The sequence below is a fragment of the Macrobrachium nipponense genome, chromosome 20 (assembly GCF_015104395.2).
Source record: "Macrobrachium nipponense isolate FS-2020 chromosome 20, ASM1510439v2, whole genome shotgun sequence".
Classification (NCBI taxonomy): Eukaryota; Metazoa; Arthropoda; class Malacostraca; order Decapoda; family Palaemonidae; genus Macrobrachium; species Macrobrachium nipponense.
Genome location: NC_061089.1, coordinates 19,811,848 through 19,828,005, shown reverse-complemented (window position 1 = coordinate 19,828,005; position 16,158 = coordinate 19,811,848). Strand labels below are relative to the sequence as shown.

At 41.6% G+C, this 16,158-nt stretch overlaps 1 protein-coding gene across 18 annotated transcripts in view; it reads right to left on the bottom strand.

Moving 5' to 3' along the window:
• The window catches only part of LOC135222782 (popeye domain-containing protein 3-like), a 482,284-nt gene that overhangs the window by 51,436 nt on the left and 414,690 nt on the right, over window positions 1-16,158 (bottom strand). For 9 of the 18 annotated variants that reach the window (XR_010316355.1, XR_010316348.1, XR_010316360.1 and 6 more), the window contains one exon: window positions 1,910-1,982. The exons of the other annotated variants lie outside the window; for them this stretch is intronic. The gene's annotated coding sequence lies outside the window, so the exon portion shown is untranslated. The remainder of the gene's footprint in view (window positions 1-1,909; window positions 1,983-16,158) is intronic. 18 annotated transcript variants of the gene reach the window in all.

The following is a 16,158-nucleotide window of genomic DNA, read 5'->3' as shown; positions in this document are numbered from 1 at the left end:
CTAGTTTGCAGATTGCTTTTAATCTCAAATGAGACTAGGAAATCTTAATACATTAGAAGAGAAAATTCATATGGTTAAATATAATGTATTTAACCATATGATAAAAGCTATAAGTATTGACAAATGTGTTATAGGGATGGGGAACTTCACAAGTTATAATCCTGTACTGTATTACCAAAGTACTTTGGACTGCTTCACTAAGGAATTCAAAAGTAATATTGTAAGTTTTGTGAGTCTTTCAAGACATTTCTAATATTCATAAAACACAATAACCCAAGTACATTCTGCTATATAGCTTAGGTTTTGTTAAGTTTAATCAGTCATACTGCATTTAATTTGTTATCTTGATAATATACTGATAATTTAGCAATGAAATTACAATGTACAGCAATTTTATAAAAAAAAAAATTCACAATCTTTGCTAAATTAACTGAAAAATCAAATTCCTGGAATGTACTATCATCGAAAGCTCCACATCATGATAAGAGCTTAGCATAAACTGAGAGCTTTCTAGCAGTCGAGAGAAAAATGGGACAAAATATTCTAAGACAACAGTATAGCCACTACATAATTAAAAGAGCCTATAGTAGTCCAATCTATACCAAGACTGTGGGAAAAAGATGGACATCTGCCCTTAAGAAAATAAATCTTTTAAAAAATGTGAACAGCAGTATGGAAGGACAGGAAAGTTACAGACTAAACACCCAATGCTAAAGGGGCTGGCAAACAAAACGGTGGATGAATGGACGAGGAACAAAAAAGTTTATTAAAGAGACAAAGGGGAGAGACTAGGACATATAGACCACATGGGCAGAGAAAAAATGCAGGATACTCTTTTAACCCATTGGAATAAACTGAAGGGAAGGTTCAGTTTTAAAGAATAAAATCTTACAAAATAACCCTGTGATGACCATCCTACTTCAAGGATTACTCTAGCAACTTCCAATGCTGCCAAAAACGTTACTGAGATTTCATGTTTCACAATACAGCACCACTGAAAAATGGCCATTTCTTAGCATTCTTTTTTTTTTTTTTTTTTTTTTTTTTACTGAAGTATGTTATCTCTCTGCAAGGGCCTTTTAAAAAAAATAAGAGGTTACAAATTGGCAGTTCCTGGGAGTTAAACCTAGTGTTTCTAACTACAAATCAACCAACTCACAAAACAAAAACCTCAAAAGTTTATGAAAAGTGGACATTAATGTTGGTATTACTACAAACCAAGTGAGAGCTGGGCTATGCTTAATGGATCATACTGGAGACTGAAGTAAATATAACATCACCTACCACTCCAGGATATTAAAATCCTTAGTCGGATTTGTATTTCTCAACTGACAGTGTACATTACATACGTTGAAATTGGTTATGTCAACTACACCTAATTATCTTTCCAAGGAAGCTGACTGACGGTGCCAAAAAATCCTCTTTAACTCTTGAGATCTTACGCAGACTAGTAGTAAGTGTTACGAATGCATCATGTTAACTTGACTCCAAAAACTGTTCTATAATATTCTTGGTGGCATGCAAGTTTGATAGTGGCAATCCCTTAACTTATCCTTTTAAGTAGATTACTGAATTTCGTTGTCCAGTCATCACATATCCACATTCCAGTTTCATGGAAAAGTAAGGCAATGAAAAAATAATTGTAAAAGTTACACAATTTAAATTGTTCCCCTAAACTGCAGATCATTTATAAGTTTAATACAGATCAGTTATAAGTTTACATCCTTACCATGTATTTACGGTTCAGTAACAATGCAAACATAAACTAAAAGGCCATAACGGAGTGTCAAGTTAAAAATGACAGCCACAATTGCTAGCTTCAGAGGAATCTTCCTATTCTCTACTACAGTTACAAGATACAGGATTCCTACAAGATGAGTCTGAGGGCAGCTTTTTACTTCATATTTACCAGATAAAGAAGATTGAATGAAATTAGAGGAAGAAGGTAAAGGCAAGGAAAGTGATTCCAGAACTTCATCTCCCTGAAAAGAAAAGGAAACTAATAATACAATATATAAATAAAGCATACGGCACTGTGGTGAAGTTTGGTGGTTTGTGTTGCATTTTTGCAGACAGAGATCTAAATTGCCAGGACACAGTTTAAAGTTTCTCACTTATCTGGATCTCAAGCAGAACTGGCCTGATTTACAAACCATTCTTTGCAACAGATAAAAGCTCATATTTATTGAATGGGTAAAAGGAACATATAGAGAAGGAAATTGTAACAAGTTGTAACTCAAGGCATTATAACTCAATCCCTGATTTCAGATAATTCAGTACAGCACTTAACCAGCCCGAGAAGAGTCTACTTGAGACTCAGAGGTCTGGAAAAACTAAGTCCTATTAATAATATTAGTACAGCTCTTAAGCTCTCTGTCAAAGTCACTTGGGGTTATCATTGCATGCCTACTCCTAGTTACAGATTTGTTACTTCAGAGGTGTCAATCACTACAAATTAATGGAAAGCAAGTGAAAAATAAGAAACAATCACAAACAGAATAATGTCCAGCAGATCAAAAATCATGTCAACAGATTATAACTTGACCATAAAATCCCAGGCCCACTCCAAAAATTCATCCAGTATAATCTAAAAACTGATCTACAAGAGCCACACACATAATTTAAGCATATACGTATTCATCACCAGTACCATATGTTTACATAAAAAAACTCAAACAGAATATAGTATTCTGTTTTGAAAATATAGAAAAATAAACTTTCTTAAAACTAAAATTAGTGTTCTGTTTGATAAGTACCCGGTAAACAAGTTACAAATATCTACTACTAAAGAGAATATTATAGAAAATATGATACAAGTCAGACATGAAATCATGAAGTAATACTACTTAATATGTTCAACAGCTACTAATGACATAATTTAAAATTTAGTCCTTGACTAGTTTCACTAAATCTATACGTATACAGTGTACAGTATTACATTATATATTAAGAGATACTGATAGTATCTGTAATATTACATTACCTGTGTATTGATAAAGAGATAAAATCTGCCAGTCTTGATGATGCAGAATGAAGTAACCAAATTTATTCAAGATTTAAAATGACTACAAAAATATGCATTCAAAACAATTATGTGCACTTTTACAATACAAAACCATCACTTCAACACATCCTATTTGTGAGTCATGCACAAATCCCAGATATGTCAATCCAACAGCAGCACCTTAACCCTCACAGTCTGGGCTAAACAGATGTTAAACACGCCCCTAGACTGGGCTCAATTTAAGGATGACTAATTAAAAAAAAACACTCATCAATGGAAAGAAGAAATGCATATGCTCATGGTTAAGAAACAAAAAATTCTAGAAAATTTTCAGTACCTTCGAGGAGAAATTGAAAGTGAATATTTCCAACCTGGTGTGGGGCCTCTTTACCAAAAGTGTCCTGCAAAACGGATTTTGACGAAGGAAAAATCTATTTCTGGGCAATGACCTGTGTCGTCCAGTGAAATGTCCCTTGAGCACTCATTTCTAAGGTATAAATATTTCTATAAATACCAGAGAAAAAAGTTAAATGGTAATGCCAGAGTATTCTGGCTCGCTCACCTTTATTTCAAAGGTGTCGGTATGGTATCTGGGGCGAGTGGAAACCGCTACCAGAGGTCCCTTCCCATTTAGTCTCTTCCTTCTTCAAAATCCCCCGTCTACAGAGGAGCCGATCTAAGGCCCTGCTACCCGCTACTACTACGACTAGCGTCTTTGTTTTCATTCCTGAAGATAGCACCAAAGCTTGGGCCAAATAGGGTGTGGAAGAAAAAAGGAAGGGGTGGGATTTCACTGGGCGACACAAGTCATTGCCCAGAAATAGATTTTTCCTTCGTCAAAATCCCTTTTCTGGGCTCAGCCTGTGTCGCTCCGTGAAATAGTCCCAGAGAATTGGCCCTCACAAGCTTGGAAAGATCAGTGTAGATAGTTAAATAATACTAGGTAAATTAAAACACAAATAGGATTAAATACTATAATATAAAAGTTAATCCTACATCAAATAATAAAAATACTGCACAATAGGGAGTTTTAATGAACCTTAAAACTAAACTTATCTACACAACGAGGTCAAATGAACACTAGATCTTGGATAACCACACCAAACAACAAGTATATGACGGGAAACTAGGCCCAGATACAATATAATACAAATAACCAGTATATACATAAGTGCCATCCAAGGTAAAGTATAATACAGTAACGATCGAGCTAAGGCAAGGATGCTATTGAGGCAGGTAGGAGGGAAAGAGCTACGAGAGAGACATAGGCTTAATAACTACTCATTATTATTTCATGCAGTGTCAGGGGAAACTGTGTTTCCAGCTGCCACTGCTGGGAATTTAAGGGCCTCTAATGACTTCAAATAGTGGCATTTAAATACTGTTGGAGATTTCCAGCCTGTGTACTTCTTGAGATCGTCAAAACTCATATGTTGAAAATAATTAATTGAGGTGGCTACTGCTCTAACATCATGTGCCCGTGGAAAGGATTCCGGGTTAGCCTGTTTTATAAAGTACAAAATTAGTTTTCTAATTCCTTTTAGGGAAATAGTACCACCTTTTTCCTTAATGAACAAAGGGCCTGAAGATATCAGGGCAGTTCTGCTTAAATATGCTCTTAGGGAGTTAACTGGACATAAGGACTGGTCCTGTGGGAGTGGAATAATTTTCCATGGGGCCCACCTATCTTGTGGGTCCTCATTTTTGGCTAGAAATTGACGATCTGGAGAAAGTAGTAATTCTCCTGAGGGAAGAAATTCAACATGACCTGGTTCCCTAGATAGGGCCCACAGTTCCGTGATTCTAGCTCCTGAAGCCAAACTTATTAGGAATAATGTTTTACTTGAGAGAGCTATATAATCACATGAGTTATTATCAGTTTCAGAAGCTAATTTAAGGACATCATTTAAAAACCATGAGACCGACCTGGGTCTCTCAGATGGTCTAAGCCTAGCACAAGCCTTTGGAATAGATGAAAAATACGAATCTGTTAGATCTATATTGAATCCAAATTGAACGATCTTAAGTGCCGATTTGGTAGTAGTAATTGTACTTCCTGCTAAACCTTTCTCGAACAACGTCCTGAAAAAGGATATGGCCAGATTCGTGGTAATGGTTTGTGCATTTGAGTCCTTTAGAAATATAGCTAGTTTCTTAACTGCTGAGTCATATTGACGTAGGGTCGACTCTCTTTTGTCAGATTCTAGGAATCTGATGTTTTGAGGATCGATGTTGGCATTCCTCTGAGCCACAAACTTCATGAAGTCCATAAAGTTAGGGCTTTCTGAATTCCTGAGGAAGCGGACACAGTCCGGGTTTGTACTAGCTGTGTCAGTTTGGGATTGGGAATCCGATGAGGCCGGAGTCCCAATTCCAGAAGTAGGGGAAACCAATTGCTTTTGGGCCAATTGGGGGTTACTAGGGCGATGTGACCCTTGAACTTCCTGAGTTTGTTCAGGACTTTCAGGAGTAGATTCACTGGAGGAAACAGATAAATCCTTTTCCATATATTCCAATCTATAGCCATAGCGTCCGTGGCGTAGGCCAGAGGGTCCCGGTTGGGGGCCATGTAACAAGGAAGTTTGTGGTTCGACTCCATGGCAAAGAGGTCCACTTGGAGCCCCGGTACTCTTTGACAGATCCATTTGAATGACTCCTTGTCCAGCGTCCACTTCAACCCCAGCGGAACAGAGCGTAATAGGGCATCCACCACCACGTTCCTTACACCCACTAGGTGAGTGGCTGACAGGTGCCATTTGTTCCTGTCTGCTAAGGCAAATATGGCTATCATGACATGATTCACGTGACTCGATTTGGAGCCGCCTCTGTTTATGCAGTGGACTACCACTGCGCTGTCTAATACCAATTTGATGTGAGACTTCCTGGTTGGTCGGAGCCTTTTCAGGGTGAGAAACACTGCCATGGCTTCCAGTACATTGATATGTAGCTGGCGGAATGGTAGGGACCAGGTTCCCTGTACCTTTTTGTACTGTGAGTAACTGCCCCAGCTGCTTAGTGAGGCGTCCGTGTGGATCACTAAGGTCGGCAGAGGGAATTGTAGGGGTATTGCTTTTGATAAATTCTTGATTTCCGTCCAAGGGCAGAGCCTCTTCCGTAAGATCGCCGGGATGGGAGCCAACTTGTCCCGGGATCTTCGGTTTGCTTTTAAACGCCAGACCCAGTTTATATCCTTTAGCCTGGCTTTCAATAGAACGTCCATGATTGATGCAAATTGGAGTGAACCCAAGATCCTTTCTTGGTTCCTCCGGGACGTCTGAGTGTTCTTGAGAAATTGCCTCGTGGCCTTGGCTATTTCTTTTCTTTTCAACGGCAGTATTGATAGGGTATGAGACTTCAAGTCCCATTGGACTTGGTTCTGTTTATCTGAAACCCTAAGCGTTCCAGAAACTGGATGACTTTGACTGTCGCCTCGTGACATTCTTCGACACTTGTGGCCCATACGAGCCAATCGTCCAGATAGGCTACTAGCATTATTCCTTGAGTTCTCAACTCCTGGACAACTGTTTCCGCCAACTTTGTGAATATTCTGGGCGCTATGTTGAGCCCGAATGGCATTGCTCTGAAGGAGTAAGCCTTCTTTCCTAGTTTGAAGCCTAGGAATGGACGGAAGTGTCTTGCTATTGGAACATGATAATAGGCATCTGTAAGATCTATAGAGGTGGTGACGGCCCCACGGGGAAGTAAGGTCCGCACCTGCGAAACGGTCAGCATTCTGAACTTGTCGCAGAGAATGAATGAGTTCAGATGGGACAAGTCTAGGATTATTCTTCGCTTTTCTAAGCCTTTCTTTGGCACGCTGAACAAGCGTCCTTGAAACTTAAAGTTCTTGACTCTTGATATTACCCTTTTTTGAAGAAGTTCTTAGGTATACTCTATCAATTCCGCTGTTGGCCTTTGATAGAAGGCGTTGGATGGAGGAGGACCTTGAAGCCAATTCCACCCTAGACCTTTGGTCACAATGCTCTGTGCCCAACTGCTGAATCCCCACCGGTGACGGTAGAGGTACAGCCTCCCTCCTACCTTGGGACTTTCACTGGTTTGCCGATGGGCGTCCACTGCTTGCTCCACGGAAACCTTTGCCCCGGCTAGTGGCTCTTCCGGCGCCCCGGTAACGGGAGGGACCCCTAGCTCGGCTGCCTCTGGCGAACCTATTGAACGCTTGAAACGACTGCGATTCAAACATCGCATCATAGGCCGGAGAGACAGCAAAGGAGGTTGAGGCCTGGGGCTGCTGGGCCGGTTGTGTCAAAAGCACAAATTGCTGTTGGGGTTGTGCTTTAGATGTAGACGGATGTGGTACTTGGGGTACCGGAACCGCCTACATCAGAGCTTGTTGAGGAGCCTGGAAGGGCTGGAACTTCCTAGGTCTCTTCTTGGATTTTGGGTTCGATCCGGTGGACTCAGGTTTCCTTTTGGGGACGAGTCCCCACCGGACCTTCAAGCTCTGGTTAACTCGCAAAAGCTTCGTACCAGACCTCATTCACCGCGGGAGTGGGAAAAAGGTCTGTGCCCCATATGGATGAGGCGATCAGTTTGTTCGGTTTGTGGCAGATCGTGGCCTCCGCCAGAACATGCTTCCTACAGTTCCGCCGAGCTATGATGAAGTCATATAAGTCACACACTGCATTGTATGCAGTAGTGACTTGACCATGACTTTAAACAACGTCTCTTGTCTGTAGACAAGGGACGTCATCTCCGTCATAGTCAGGGAACTGAGGGACCTACTGAGTCTCATCCAGGCGTCGTACTCGGCCTGTATCAGGGCCTCTTGAGAGTCTAGGCAACCTCTCGCTGAACAGCGCATTAGCGCAGTCCAGCTTGAGCTTGCCTACGGTAAAGTTGGGAGCTGCCTCAACGAAGCAGTTCTCAGATCCGGGGAGCAAAAGGGAAGTTGGCTCTGTCTCCCGGGGCTGGGGCATGGGCTCATCCTTCATAGCTGCCTGGTAAGTGGACTCCGCCACTTTAAAGGTGAGCAGCAGCGGGGTGCCCTCATTAGCTGTGAAGATGGAAAATGGACTCTTAAATGCGGTGAGCCTCGTATTATAGCACTTCCATTCCTCTAAGTTCCGGAGCCAAGCTTGTTGGGCTTGTTCCCGGGGGAGGATTACAGTTTCCTTAGGGACTTTATCCTCCCTCATCATGACCGAATCTGTTAAGCGGACATAACCAATGAAAGGGGGCTGGAGTCCCTCAGGATAGAACTCGAAGTCCTCTAGTCTTTGAGTTCCACAACCCTCAATAGACAGCATACCCCCTGAAAATGGAGCGTGTGCCACTACCCTCCATGGGTTGTTCGGTTTAAACGGAGGGAGGTTGGACGAGTCTGGCATGAGCAAAGGTAGAGCTGCTTGTCCGGACTGTGATTGCCCTGCTGCCAAAGTGTCACGGATACCCGCCGCTACGTTCTCCTGGGCTACTATCCTCTCCGATAAGGATTGGATGGATTGGCCCAATGCTTCTACCGTGTTAGAGAGTTGGGTGAACATCTCCTGGAACTTGGATTGGACCAAGTTCCCGACGACGTTGCCCACCTGCTGCAAACTGCTGGCAGAAAAAGCATCAGGATCAAAGGAGGAAGACTGAGCCTCCTCCTTGTGAACCTTGGTCCTCGACCCCTTTAATGGGGGAGTGGTTTTTGCCTTGTCTGCTCCGGGATGGTGAGCCGGTGGCTTAGTGACTAGGCTGGTTCCTGACTTTCTCGGCAGGGACTTTTGCTTTAACTTTGGGGACCACTGAAGAAGACTTTGGTCTGACTGACTGAGGCCTATCAGTTAATCCCCAGAAAGAAGTGGAAGTAGAAGGGGTAGAAGTTAAAGTTGGGCTCAAGGAAAACCCTTGGGCCCCTAAAAGACCTGCCTCACTACCACCCTTACCATTGCCCATGTCGTCGATAGTCATGGGCTCCGTATCTAAGTCGAGGGCCACAACGTCCCCCGCGACTTCTTCAGCGATGCCTTCGTCTGCCGGAAGTGCGACCGCGGCCTGGATCTTCATGATCAGAGGTGCTGCCACCTTAGGGTCCACCACCGAACCCTTCTTCGCTCCGGGAAAGACGAGGGTGGACAAGTCCTGGGACAAAATGTAGGGCTGGCCTTTGGCGGAGTTTATCCCAAAACCGCCAACCCAGTCTTCAGGGTGGCCAATGCTGCATCCCGAATCTCTTCCAAACCCTGTAGGAGGGGTTAGTATTAGTACTTAATACTAGAGGTAGACTTAACCTAGTACAGTATCATAAATATAACTTATTGATTCTCATTGTATCATTATATACAGTCCGGAGTATGACATACCTCAGAGGTGGCTTCGGTTACTAAGGCATAGCAAACCGAACAGTTTTCGTGGTGCCAGACCACGAAGTCGTCCAGGCACACCGCACATCCGGCATGGGCCCGGCAGACTTCTTGCCCACAGGGATCTTGAAGCACTGCGTTGCAGCCCTCCTCCAGACAACAGGTAACCTGTAAGTCAAATGATACATGAGTATCATCACCAACCTTCGGAATGGTTCCGTGGTTGCGTGCTGTATAATACTGCTGCCGGAGTAACTCCGGCGGTAGCAGGTATATTGTACGATACCTGTCACCCTGTCACTACCCGCTCCGGGGCCTTGTATACCTTTGTAGGGACGTCTCGGGCGGGCCAAAGGGACTATGACTCCAAAAGAACTCCGGTGGTGCCGGAGTTCCAGTTGCCCCCAGGCGCCGGAGTGAGTAATAACCCAAAGACAGGTAAAGGGTTGAGGAGCGGGGAAGTATCAGGGTGACATAGTAACTTGGTGGAGTTGTCAACTCTGCCGACACAAAGTTAAAAGTATAAACAATATTATGGATGCTATGATAGGTGTAATAAGACATGCATCTAATAAAAGTATCCCACAGAAAGAGCGGAGCCTTTACATCTAAGGATGTACCGTTTCCCAAGGCCAGGTCCGGCGTTAGCCGGAGCTCTGAGGCCGCCGGAGCGTGGTGGGAAGTGGGGGTACAATAGACAGTGAGGGGGATACACTACTTAGAGGGTCGGGGGGTATCCCGCCCTACCGAGCCTGGTGGCCAACCGTAGCTTGGGTAGGCAGGACCAGTCCCTAGCCCCGGTAGTGGTGCGGCTGAGTACGGCAGGCCCGCGCACCGAGTGTACCCCCTCCACAGCTATCCCCCTCCTCCCCTGGTAGACTCGGATGGGCTACCCGAGGTAGCGTGAGTGAGTCGTTCACTCCACCGAAGTAGGTGAGCTAGGGGTAGGGGAGGGGGATTATGGGGGGGGAGGGGGGGGGAGGGGTGGGTCAAGTAGCAGGGTGGCTCGTACGCGATCAGCTGGAGACACTCTCAGCAAGGTGAACAGTCACGCGGTGTGAAAGGCCAACTAGAAGCCGTGAAATAAATAGTAACACATAAGATAGAAAAAAACTTGTCCTAACACAGGGAGAGGAGAGAAAAGAGAAAAGTAGTACGAGAGAGAAAGGGTTTGTCCTTAGAGAAGCTAGGCTAATCGCAAATCCAGAGATTTGGGCGTGTTAGCCTAGCACCTCAGAGCGGCTAGCCTATATGCCGTGCCGAGGTAATCGGGGGACAGGCAGCTAGGGAAGCTCAAGGACGACGAAGGTTACGTAGGGACTAAGTTCTTACGTAAATAAGACAGGAGAGCCTTAAAGATATCCTACCGCAAAGATAACGTGATCTGACTAGGCTAGGCTACGATCCAAAAGCATGCGGTCGGAGTAGGCTATCTCCCCGTGAGCGGACTAATAAATAATATAAAAATGGCAAAAGCAACTGCATGTAATAAAATTAAATAAACTGCTCAAAACTGCAATTGAGCCCAATTAGTATGGAGGACCAATTGGCGTGCGAAAAAGACCGCCATGCGGTCGACGAGTCAGGAAATGGCGGCGCGGGAACGACGACGCCCTCGCTGCCACTCATATAAAAACTCACATAACTTGGCTTATTAGCCAAAGATCATTCTGAAATGACCCCAAACATAAATAGAAGTACTTAACTTGTATGCAGAAGCTTGGTGTTCCATGGTAAGTAAAGGGAAAATTCCCAAACGAAAAAACACTGCACGAAAGAAAAACGTGTGTGGCGTCGACAATGCTATCGAAAGGAATGAAAACAAAGACGCTAGTCGTAGTAGTAGCGGGTAGCGGGGCCTTAGATCGGCTCCTCTGTAGATTGGGGATTTTGAAGAGGGAAGAGACTAAATGGCAAGGGACCTCTGGTAGTGGTTTCCACTTGCCCCAGATACCATACCGACACCTTTAAAATAAAGGTGAGTGAGCCAGAATACTCTGGCACTACCATTTAACTTTTTTCTCTGGTATTTATAGCAATATTAATACCTTAGAAATGAGTGCTAAAGGGACATTTCACGGAGGGACACAGGCTGAGCCCAGAAATATGCTAATTTTACCGAGTTATAAGTATTTTTTTTATAATATGTATTTCTTATTTTATTTTATAAAATTATAATTACAGCTCACACAATATCATAACAGATAAGAACTATAAGCAGTAACAAATTCTGAGTATATTTATTGTAAAATATTTATGAGATGTCATTGGATAGGAATTTTGGACAACATTCCCTTATGATATCTCAAGGCAAACTGATCCTTCTCTGCTATCCAACTAGGCATCACAGGTGGGGTAAGAGCTGCCATGATTCATTTATGGTCCATGGAAGTTTTGTTAGTCTGTTTGTATGGTGCTTTTACGTTGCATGGAACCAGTGGTTATTCAGCAACGGGACCAACGGCTTTACGTGACTTCTGAACCACGTCGAGAGTGAACTTCTATCACCAGAAATACACATCTCTCACTCCTTAATGGAATGGCCGAGAATTGAACCAGCGACCACCGAGGTGCGATGCTAATACCATACCAACCACGCCGCTGAACACTTTTACTGCAAAATTTGTTCAAACTGCTTGGCGCAAAAACTTGAACATATATGCAAGTTTCCAGGACTCCACAACAAAGCCATATGTGTATTACCCATCAACAAGGGGTTAAATGAACTAATGTCTCTATGTGTGTATTAAAATCAGATGTGATGACCCCCTGAATTCAAGTATTTGAGAGCAGAAATACCAATAGTGAAAGGAAGCTGAAGATGTCTTTATTTCTTGACTACAGGTGCCATGGCACTATTGACAAGTACCATGGGAGCTCTATTCTCATTGCTGTGAGGCACTCTTAATCTGAACTTATCTGACTGCTACTTAATAAATGGATCAAGGAAAAGCTTAGTGATGGACTAAAAGGATGATAGAGGTACCTGAATCTTAAAAGATACCAAATCATTCAAGTCTTATAGGTATACTGCAGCTGCAACTGATCAATTGAAACATAAATGTGTACATAAGGGAAGAAAGACAAAATTCATGAACGTCTTAAACAAACAATTTTAAACGAAAAAATTAAGGAAAAGAGTTCACTGTTGAATGCACAAGGAATTAGATAACACCATAAAAGGGATTTTGACGTAGGAAAAATCTATTTCTGGGGGAAGACCTGTGTCGCCCGATGAAAAATCCCTGTAACTCATTTTTCTAGTATAAATAAACTCTATAATATACCAGAGAAAAAGCTAACATGGTTATGCTGAAGTTACTACCCTCAGCGCGATCACCCAAAAGGGTGTCGGTATAAGTACGTATAGGGGCGTTGTGTTACCACAAACCACAGGACTTCTGCCATTTAGAAGGTTCCCTTCAAAATCCCCCTCTTTGGTGGGAGCCGTTACAACGAAATCCCACCACCCGTCCTCGCTCGCCACTACTACTACTACCCACGCCACGCGCTACAATCCCATTCCTATAAAATAGAGTCGTGCAGCGAATGCTGTGAAATTTTGCTCTATTCTAATCTGTGAATATTGGATTAATCCCATGGAAATGAGTGCTCAAGCTTCTCCTGCTTCGAAGTTGAGCACCCCAATTTGGTTTTATTGCATAATTAAGTTAATTTAAGTATGCTATTGGCCTAAGCCCCTCAAAATATAAGTTGGGGGTGCGACTGGCTAGACTGCCATTTTGAGCGTCGGCATAGCTACAGCGAATTCCGCACGACATGTTTCAGATTATATATATAGGCTTAGCTTTAGTCATGAAGTATTAAAATGCGATATTTCTGCTAGTACAGATATCGGTTGCATTTCATTTTGATATGGCTTATATACTAGCAATATAAATATTCGGTGCTCGTGAGCCCGTCTCGAATCTGGGCTAGTCTCACAATGATAACCATATTTGATCCTTAATTGGATACATGGTTAAATCACCCCTAGTTAGCTTAAATTAATAAGCCTAGTGGGCTTAATAGTAGATTTTTTTTTGTCCTAGCGTTGTAGATCTAAAAAAGGATTTAGCTAGTATGGTCGGGTGAAAATGTCCCATTATGATGGGAATTTAAGGGATACCAGGGGATATGTAGATTAGTACTAGATATTTAGAGATAACTCCTATGCACCTTGTGTTATGATGCAGTTCCCGTTCCCGGGCTTTGTTAGACTAGCAAAACATGCGCTAGTCAGAGTAGACAAAGTACTGAAAGAAACAGTGATCTTCCCCAGAGAACAGGCCCAAGCTGCCTGGGTCCGTTGTCTATCAGAGTTGAACTGCGTCAAGAGTTGAAGGGATTTTTCATCGGCAGACACAGGTCGAACCCAGAAATAAATATAAGAAAAATACCATGTAAAAAACAAATACATACTATGGTGTTAGTTATAAAAACTAATCAGAATAGTACCTCTGCTAGATGGAAACAGTTGCATTTATGAAAGGAAATGAATTACAAAATTATTACTAAATAAATGAAGGTAATAACAAAAACTGAAATACTCAGCCCTTGTGAACAAAAGCAAAAATAACTTAGTGTCTTCATAATTATCTCAAGACCGGAGAAATAAACTGCCAGTGTTATACACAAAACTAAGCCGAGGTTTACTGAAAAATTCATCAGTGTAATTGTCATCAGCACTAACAAAAAACCCGTCAAGTGTAATTAATTTTATCAGCAACACTAAAAAATATATGTAAGAAGAATGAGATGACAAGCTAAAAAATGAAAATGAATATGACACTGCTATCCTGAACAGTTCCAAAAGTCTGAGAATCCTTGGGAACTGTCAAAAATTAAAAGATGCAGACAGAGTAACTTAGATAAACAAATGAGACCTTGGTCACCTAATCACTATATTTTTGCTTTGCAAATGGATTGACCCATCTGGAATTTGTGTATAAAACATGAATATGTTATGGTAAAGAATGGATTTGTGATGAAGCGAATTAAGATTTACAAAAAACACTAAAATTACCTAAAAAATACTATACTATAATTTTCTGTGGTAAATTGTAATTTTTCTACCAAAACCACACATTACTTATGGAAAAAATGAGACTACACAGGTGTAATATTAGGATGGCTGCCAAAAAATATAAACATTACCATTACTGGTTAAACAACTACTCTAAATTTCCACAGATTGGCTTCAGCTATATTTGCACCTTAATTAAATCTAAAATAAAAATTTATCCATTCACTGCTATATAGACAGAGATAAGTTATCTTATGGGGAATCTATTGTGCCAATAGAATCTGCCAGAACTGGTTTCATGTGGAATATTTTTAGTCCTTTTAAGTCAGGTTATGTATCAACACTGATAAAAGAATTATTCATATCAATTTGATATGAAGCACTATAGCAAATCAGGTGGTTAGAAACCAAATATGTACTACATGCATATTTGGTAAATTTTCAATACTCTGTAGCATTATGTGCACAGATGATGGGAGGTACCTCAAGTGGTTGGCTCTTTCAATACTCATATTCAAAGAATGAAGCAATTGGTTGAAATTATCAATAATAGCAGCAATCCCCTAACATAAGAAGTGAAAATACAGACAAATAGTTTGCAAAAACATCTGACAGTAAACAAAATCCACATGGAATTATGGAACTTGCATGATGGTAGAATAAAGAACCCAAGCGAGCTTACATTCATAAATGAAAATTTTACTTGACTATGACCTGTAAGGCCAAGACATTGAAATCAATCTGCAAAATCATCCACTTCATTAGTGGAATATCTCTGCCAAATCTGAAGCCTTGAGCATATGGGTTAAATTCATATTTCAACTTTGACCTCAATAAGTATGACCTCAAACATTCAATCCGTCACATAAAAACTTTAATCCCCATCACCCATAGAAAACACATGAAAGTTAACCTTTACTATCATTCATGTTAAAACTAGTGCCTTTAGACCTTAACCTTAGAATGCCTTACAGGGCTGAGCAAACTGACTGATAGATGGATAGGCCAATTACTTGATACCTCCAGACAGTAAACTGTGACCATGAAAAGAGCTTTTATTTTATATAAAAAAGACAAAGTTAATATTGTGATGAGAATCAAGGAAAATACAAAGAATAAAAAGTACCGTAACAGAGAAGACTATTGGCTACATTAAAGGATGAGGTAATTCTCACTGTTTTGTAAACGGAGTAGAATATTAGGATTGTGACAACAACTGATAGGAGAGTTACAGAACATAACAATACCTAGGCATTACTAAAACCTTGTTGACACGAGACTAGTTTAGCAACCGCTAGTTATAGCAACCTGTGAACTAACCCCCTACTTGCCTACTGTCAGCAAAAACTATCCTAGTGTCAACACTTACTTGCCAGGTAAGTTAACGTGCAGCTAGCATTAGTGGCTATTAAACCAGCCTCATGTCAACAAGGCTTAAGGTAAGGAACTGGGACCAAGCAAGAAGCAAGACCATAAAAGGAGGAGGGAATTGTCAGTTCTGGGAACATAAAAAAAAAAACACTTTTGTATGGTTCTGAAGAAAAGAGCTCAATAAACCCACTCATAAGCACTTGAAGGAGGTGCATGAAAATGTAGAGGAGCCCAGAGGTTTTATAATTAAAAAAACTTATGCACCAGATAACAAGCCAAACTGAGAAGTAGCATAAGGCTACAACATTTAGCCTGTATAAATGGCACAGAGTCCATAGCAGATGCCAAGTGTAATAAAAATCAGGAACAACAAGATATAACCAACTCAATCAAGTCCTAAAGTGTCATCATCATACAATGGCAAGCTCTCAGCTGAACAACATCAT